Below are 8460 nucleotides of genomic sequence, written 5' to 3'. Positions count from 1 at the left end.
TTCTATTAAAAAATGGTGAAACATCTCTTGTAAGAGTCAAGAAAACTAGATATAGAACAACAAATTGCTTCAATAAATAATTGTCCTGCACAGATTAATTCCATAATTAACATTTGACTGACATTAGTGGATTGAAAGGAAATCACTGACTTTTAACTGCAAGGTACCCAAATTAGATGAATTTGGCACCCAAAAGACATAGAAGAAATAAACTGCAGCAATGCAAATGGTGTGAATATAATCTATACTACTGAAAAATACAATGATTTTTTTCTATTGCTTCTGGGACTGTAAAGACTAAAGTATGTCATTAGGTGGATGAGTCCTTAAAAACCAAGGCCCTGTCGGTTCTGCTTGGACATTAAAAATTCCATGGCAGGTGGATTTTCCCCATTTTTCTTAGCCAAAATATCCCCTCCTTACACTATTGTGCAGAGTCTTGTCTACCAGTTGCCAATCTGAGGGTTTATTCTGCACCATTGAAGTCAATGAGAATTTTGCTGGATCAGGCCACTGGCTCCTATTCTTCATCACAGAGGTGACTACATTATTTCTTTGTGTATAGGACAAAGATCTGTCTTAACTTACCCTGTTTAAACATGGCAATTTAAATTCAAAGTAAATGGTGGGGCAAGGTGAAACAACATCCCATTTGGCTAGACAAATGAGAAGAATGATGGAAAGAATCTGTCATTCTGTAATACATGTTACATAGGGCTCAATCCTGCAAGGTATTGGGCACTCTGGGGCGCTTTGGCTGCAATCCATAGTTATCCTTAAGCATGTGCTTAGTTCTTTGATGGAATGGGGCCAGAGTGCTCAGCACCCTGAAGGACTGAGCTCCAAATGTGCCTCAAATTTTCATCCTCATTGATTTAGCATTGCTACATACTAGTTCTGAAGGTCCATAATATTATGGCATGCGTGTACTCCAAAAGGAGTCAAAAATGACTGAGAAACCAGGGGCGAAATTCTCACACCCACTCCAGCACCTTTACGCAGGATAAACTGGCCAGAGTGGCATAAAAGAGCTCTAATAGCCCTGCAAGCTGTCTTCTGAGGACCCTCTCATCAGCCTTGGCATAGGGGTATGCTGGGGTCAGGCTGAGGCAGGAGTGGGGTGGCTGCAGAGCTACAAGCTGGGCAAAAGAGTGCAAAGGTGACCGAAAATCACCGTAACCATTCCCCCCGAGAGTCTCAAGTTCTGTAATACGTTCGTTAGACGTGAAGCACAGACTCTTACCCTGTTATCAGTGACTGGGATGGAAAAGTACATTCTATTTGTGGTCTCGGTAACATTGTCATAGTAAGACTAGACACTTGTCCCATACTGAAGATAGGGAGGCAATAGATAATCTAGCAATTGCAGTAAGGGCTATGGATTTTAAGTAAAAATGTGCTTTGTTTTGAAAGTCTCATCACATGAGAAGGATACACTGCTCAGTTATTGCTCTATTCATTATATGTAACAGCAGGGAAAACATGAGCACTTGCAGGAGAGGGGAGGATTTATTGAAGCAGTTGTTGAGATGTTACTGTGAGAAAACAATGGAATTATCGCAAAATGGAATTCCACACTCCCCAGCATGCCCCAAGCCAGGGACACTGTATTTGCACACAGAGCCATGCAAAAGAAAGGAAAAATCCAATATAATCTCTAGAAGTTTCACCACCAAGCCGTCACATATACCACCGCCATCTGACCTACTGAAATCTCAAAATGACATAAATTAAAAAATATAATGATCTGTGGTGAAAGTACTTTTCAAGTGAAATTTTAAATGATTCTAAGCAAGTCTGTTTCACAAAGAACCAAATTTGTACAATTATTTAATTGTGACCAACAACAACAAAAATCATAAACTAGTTGTAAAACTAAACTGGTCTTTGTTCTCTAGTATTTTAAATACTAAATTAAAAAAGACTATATAAACTGTACCATCTTTATTGATGTTTTGGTTTGATACTTTCATCAGATCAAAATATCTGATTATAGAGAGGTAATGGTTGGAAAACAATGTAGCAGAAAGGATAAGGTAATAAAAGGGGGGGAATAAAACAATGAACAAGATGTTGCAAGAAAAGATGGTATGAATGATGAAATGGAAAGAAAGAAGCAAAGAAAGAAAATCATGAGAGACAAACAGAAGGAAACAGTAAGGGACAATATAGGAAAACGATTCAGAGAACAAAGAAATAGAAAAGAGACAGAGTCCCTGATCCAGCAAAGCATGTAACCATGCGCTTGACTTTAAACTTGTGAGTAGACCCACTGGATTAAAGTTAAGCATCAATTTAAGTGCTTTGCTTTATTGGGGCCAGGGAGAACCAGGGGAGAAAACAGGATAATTTTCGAAGGTAACTACCAACATCCTACTGTTTTCAAGTCATAACTGAAAATTTGTTTCTTTTTAATCAGGATTTCAGATATTCCTAATGAGTCTGAGATTCCATAGAACACTAGCAAAAATAACACAGAGAAACTTTCAAGACCACCTTCTTTAAGATAGACCACCTGGTATGAGAGGAGACCACTTTTTGTCATCTGGTCCCTAATATATTCTTGTTTTTATTTTTGAAAATGTAAATACAGTGTTTTAGAGAGACCATATGTATGAGAGGTCACTGTTACCTGGTCCCCATGGGTGGCCTGTGTGGATATATTTCTTTGCACTGAAAATTAACATGTCAGTAAAAAGCACCAGTTTGCTAATGAACTGGGGAAAAACAGGGCAAAAATGTCCTTAGGAACTTTGGGGTGGGGAGTATTTATAATCCTTATATTCCAAAGTTCCACGTAAAGTACTCCTAAAAGAAAACACAATGAAATAAAAAAGAGCAAATGTATTGCCATAATAATATTAATAACAGAAAGAAAAGTGATATTAACATTATCAAACTATAAATATAACTTTTTTCATTAAAAAACAAAAGGCACACCGCCCGCAGTTCTGGTCAGGTTCTTACACCCCGAAAAGTAAAAATTACAAATAAAAGAAATTAACCCCTTCATTAACCTGAAGATATTTCTCCCCTTTGCTAATACATTTATTGCATAATCTGTGTGTCTGATATACTTCTTAAGGGAATTTTGCATCCCATATTCTTTAAATGAAGATATTTCCTGTCCCCTTCATCCTTGAATTATTTTGAAAGTAGACTTTCTCTGAAAAGGTTCTGCATAAGGATGAGAAGAGGTGGATACTGTATAAGGTATCATCTATTTAAAGCTTTTGCTGCCTGATAAAGGCTCTTCATCAGGATGGGTTTAATGCACTGGGAGTGCCTAGAGGCAAATTAGGATAATCACAAGTGTGCCTTTCCTGTGGGCATTCCAGTATCCCATACAATTTCCCCTACAATGACAAACTTTGATAGGTTTGTGTTCTCATTCGTTATTTCAGGGCCTGGTCTCTGTTCAGACTAATATTGCCATATTTGGTACACAGCAATGATCATAGAATATCCGAGTTGGAAGGGACCTCAGGAGGTCATCTAGTCCAACCCCCTGCTCAAAGCAGGACCTATCCCCAATTTTTGCCCCAGATGCCTAAATGGCCCCCTCAAGGATTGAACTCACAACCCTGGGCTTAGCAGGGCCAATGCTCCAACGACTGAGCTATCCCTCCTACATCCCTACATAAATGTTTATGAAGCTACCCTGATACATAGCAGTTAGAGTTAGGACCAAAGCGGAAAGCGTCTTCTTCTACCCTTCAAATTACAAGTAAGTGTTCTGTGTTCCCCTTATTGAAAAAGCACTGGAACATGGCTTTCAAAATATCCTGGATCATTTAGTAACTTGAAGTCTCAGCAACTCCAAAATGCTGTCCTGCCACGTTTGTAAGAGTAGTGCCAGTAGATTATGGAACTCTGAAGTGGGCTTTTTAACACTAATCATGATTCCTAAACCTGTGTGATGGGATCATTCATTTTCCTGGTGAATTAGAGTCCACCACATCTCTCAACGTCTGGTCTTAGCAACCAATCACAAGCTTGTTCATGGAGACAGATAATAACAAAAGGTGCATTTTAGCTGAAAAGCAGTTAGTAAAACACTGATTAAAAACATATAAACCCCAAACTAGGCATGGTAGTGCCAGCTGAAGTGAGAGATGCTTAATATGGGTATATATAAAAGTATCTTATTTCTGGGATTTGTTCTGATAAAAAATAAATCACGTTGGATTTGATTTCTGAAGATAAGCCCTCCTAGCTGAATTACAACATGAATTGCTAGCCCATTATCCAAATAAGCCTGATTTCTCTAGTGATTAAAATAATGTAATGCATTCAGCAAAGCACTCAAGAACATGCTTAACTTTAAGCATATGAGTAATCCCATTGAGTTTAATTGGATACTCATACGTAAGTGCTTTACTGAATTGGGGCATTAGTGCACTCAATGCAATATTTCTACTTATTTTATAAATTGTAGCTGCATTGTTTTATTGCAAGAACTCTATAGTAGAGATACTCCATACAAATATATATTATTAGAGTTTCTTTCACTCTCAGTAATAGGAATAAAATAGGGGATGCCGTATTTGTGTGGTACGTGTTGTGAGGCATCTGAGGTTCCGGTGTTGTACACTCAGACTTTCATATGAAGAGGGAAATGTAGTTTGTGACATTTAACTCCTTGCCTAATCTTTTCTTCCCTCCAGTAAATCTGCTTAAAACCCTTAGTATCTTGTAACTGTTAGAAATTGTACCACTGTGATCCTTCCTTTCAATCTTGGAATACTTCTGTTGAAATGTACCCACAGAAAAGTTTACTTAAGTGCTTTATCAGGACATCAGAAACATTTCTGGAGATCTAAAGACATCATAAACATTATTTTGTTCTGGTATGTAGTGCCAACTAATACTTCCAATTTGCATCATGGAAGACTGAAACTGAATGGAACTCCAGTATCCAAAGCAACTTCTTAATGAAAACAGACTTTCATCAAACAGCAGAATTTTTGTCTATTATGCCAGGATATAATGTGACTGTACAAATTTGATAGAACTTTTGTTTGTGTGTGTGCAAAAGATTCATTAATGTATTGCTTGTGGGGAGAACAAAGGTTATGAAAGGATTAAAGATGGAATCATCAAAGGGAATAGATGGAAGTTTGTCATCTTGTAACCAGGAAAGGTAGCAAAGCTTTTACCGTGTCCTCTTGGAGCTGCTCTCCAAAATTAATGTACACGTTTTTCTTTAAAGAGATGATTGTTCAAGAGAGAGAGTTTCCTTCTTGTACTGAGAGTCCCACAGAATTATTGTCTGTATCTATGTTACACTTACTTTACATATTGGCTGCTGGAAAATAAACCTAATTCTTCATGCGAAGAGTCTGATGACGAAAATAGAATTTGGGAAAATGATCCAAAAAAAAATATGTAATTTTCTAGCTCTGCTGCTGGCCTCTGGAAGGAGGGGTCAAAAAAAAACAAAAAAAACCAAGCATAAACTGTTGGTATGCCCATCTCCAGTAGCCACACCATGCACGTTGGTCAAGGACAATAGTCTGGTGTGCGTGACTGAAGAATTCCTTCAAACTCCTGGATGGTAATTTGCAAACATCTTCAGCAAATCTTCAGGCAGGATGTTCTTCTCCTTTCATTGTTGCAGTCATCCCCCAAGCTTGTCTCACTTTTTGGCTATCAACCAAGGAGTTTGACCCTTGAAGTGGTAGACAAATGATTTAATATGAAAATGGCCTATCAAAGGTAATACCTAATACCAGCACTGCTTTTTATTGCTCTAGGTTTTAGTAGAAATAGACCAAAATCTGAACCTTGAATCCAAACCTTCAAATTTCAGGGTGGTTCAAATTTGATTCCACTGATGACAAAATGCCTCTGTGATCTGAGTTCTAGTTCTAATCCAAAACTGTAAGGGTCTGAAATCTTGTGAGAATAGCTGTTCAACCAAAATTTTAGACTAAGATGGTGGAAATACCATGTACCCGATATCTCATTGCAGCTCTAATAAAGCAGGACTAGATCATGGCTGGCCCTTTGTTGGTGCACAAGGAGAGCACAGGCGGTGGACCACAATACCAGTTTCTGCAATTCCTGAATGCAAAGGCAGCAGGAGGGTTAGTGCTGCCAGCAATGTGAAGTACTCTGAATGGAGTTAGACCATGCCCTGTGCCTTTCCATCAGCTGCTAGCCACCCAAGAGGAAGGAGGCCTAGGAACTGAGAGAAGGCGTGTTCAGAAACTTCCAGTAGTGCAGTGTGGCCCTTTGAATCTTCCCCTCATCACCAGCCAAGCTTTATCTTGTGAAGCCACAATAGCATTTTTAAGTTTCTGTTGACTGGCCCAAATTTTTCTAGGGTAACCAAAGGAGCAAATTCAATTTTTTTTCCTTAACAGAAGTCAATTCCCCTTTTTTACTTTGTGAATTGCCTGCTGTCTAGGTATCATTGCCTCCTCCTCTTGAAAAGAACACTTGCTTCTCGCACTCTCAGATTTGTGTATACCTTGTAACACTCTTCTACTTTTCCTGTAGCTTCTTTGTTGTTAACTCTGTCAGACTCTAAGGGACAGATTTGCAAATGTGTTATGGCTTCTTAAAGAACCTAAGTGAGTTAGGTGCCAAACTCCCTTAAAATAAGTATTTAGTATTTAAGAGCCAAGTTTTCTTTTAAACTGAAGTCTACAAATCCCCTTTGCCTCAAAGTATTTGCTATTTTTCAGGTAAAGATAAAAATAAAACTAATTCGTAAAGTCGGTGGAATCTACTCAGAGCAAAACCACGCCCAGTCTACACTACGGAATTACTTTGGTATAAATACATTGCTCAGGGGTGTGAAAAATCCCAACCCCGAGCGATGTAGTTATACCAACCTAAGCACCAGTGTAGACAGCGCTGTGTCGCCGGGAGAGCTTCTTCCGTCAGCGTAGAGCGTCTTCACTAAAGCACTACAGCGGTGCAGCCAAAGCAGTGTTTTAAGTGTAGACCTGCCCTCAGTCTTGAAAAATACATGCTTTTAGATTTAAAATGCTTGGGCCTGAATGTAAGTTTTCAGAGGATGTTTATGTGTTGCAGGGGGAACATAGTGGGGAAGAAGGAAAACTGAACTATACCAGGGAATAGAGGACTGAACTGAGGAGGTTCTGATATGGAGGAGGAGCACACAAAGTTAGTTTCCAAATGGGCAGGGAAGGAAGGCTAAAGGTGGGGCAGATGAGTAGAAAAAACAGAAATCCCAAACCACTCTCTGCATATGGCTAGAGGCATTACTAGGAAGGAGACTAATTGTTACTATTGGAGGGAACCAATAGGGGGAGACTAATTGTTACTACTGGAAAATAATTATTTGGGGGGACCCCTTCAGTGCATGGGACCTGGATGTGCTGATCTCTTTGATATTTTACCCCATCACTGCCACTGAAGATGGGTGCGGGTCAAACTGCAACACAAAAACTGCATTGACATTTTTAAAATGTGCAGTGACTTTTTTAGGAAACCACAGATGGAATGTTAAACAAACCCCTGAAAAGCCTAAGATTTGATATCCAGACTCAGCAATTCACAGCCCAGTGATATACTGGAAATTATTTAGAGAACAGGCCAACCCAAAGCTCTGAATGGAATTGTTCAAAGTAAAGCTGAACAAAGTGGTGAGAGGAGCATGAACTGATACTTGCTAGGTGTGTACTTGCACATTGCTGACAAAAAGGAAGTGGGTTCTAGCTGCAGCTATTGGTCTTTGATTCACCTTTCATTTACACTGCTGTAAAGCAGTAGCAACTCTACTGAAGCCACTGGAATTATACTGGTGCAATAAAGGAGTAAGTAACAGGAACATCAAGCCCATTTTGTCTAGTGCTCCCAAAACCTCTCTTTTTTTCTATAGGGTTGCCAGGTGTCCAGTTTTTGACCGGAACGCCCAGTCGAAAAGGGACCCAGGTGGCTTCAGTCAACACTGCTGACCGGGCCGTTAAAAGCCCAGTCGGTGGCGCAGCAGGCCTAAGGCAGGCTCCTTGCCTGCCATGGCTCTGCGCAACTCCCAGAAGCAGCAGCATGTTCCTCCTCTGGCTCCTACACGTAGGGGAAGCCAAGGGCTGCTCCCACCCCAAGCCCCAGCTCTGCAGCTCCTACTGGCTGGGAACCACGGCCAATAGGAGCTGTGGGGGTGGCACCTGTGGATGGGGCAACAAGCAGAGCCACCACATAGGAGCCGGAGCGGGGACATGCTGCTGCTTCCAGGAGCTCTTGAGGTAAGTGCCGCCTGGAGCCTGCACCCCTGACCCCCTCCACTCCCCAACCCCCTGCCCCAGCCTTGATCCCCCTCCCATCCTCCAAACTCCTTGATCCCAGCCTGGAGCACCCTCCTGCATCCCAAACCCCTCATTCCCAGGCACATCCCAGAGCCTGCACCCCCAGCCAGAGCCCTCACATCCCCTGTACCTCAACCCTGGCCCCACACCAGAGCCCACACCCCCAGCCGGAGCCCTCACC

Source organism: Lepidochelys olivacea (genome assembly GCF_965140295.1).
Source record: "Lepidochelys olivacea isolate rLepOli2 genome assembly, chromosome: 7".
NCBI classification, from domain to species: domain Eukaryota; kingdom Metazoa; phylum Chordata; order Testudines; family Cheloniidae; genus Lepidochelys; species Lepidochelys olivacea.
This window is presented reverse-complemented; position numbering follows the sequence as displayed.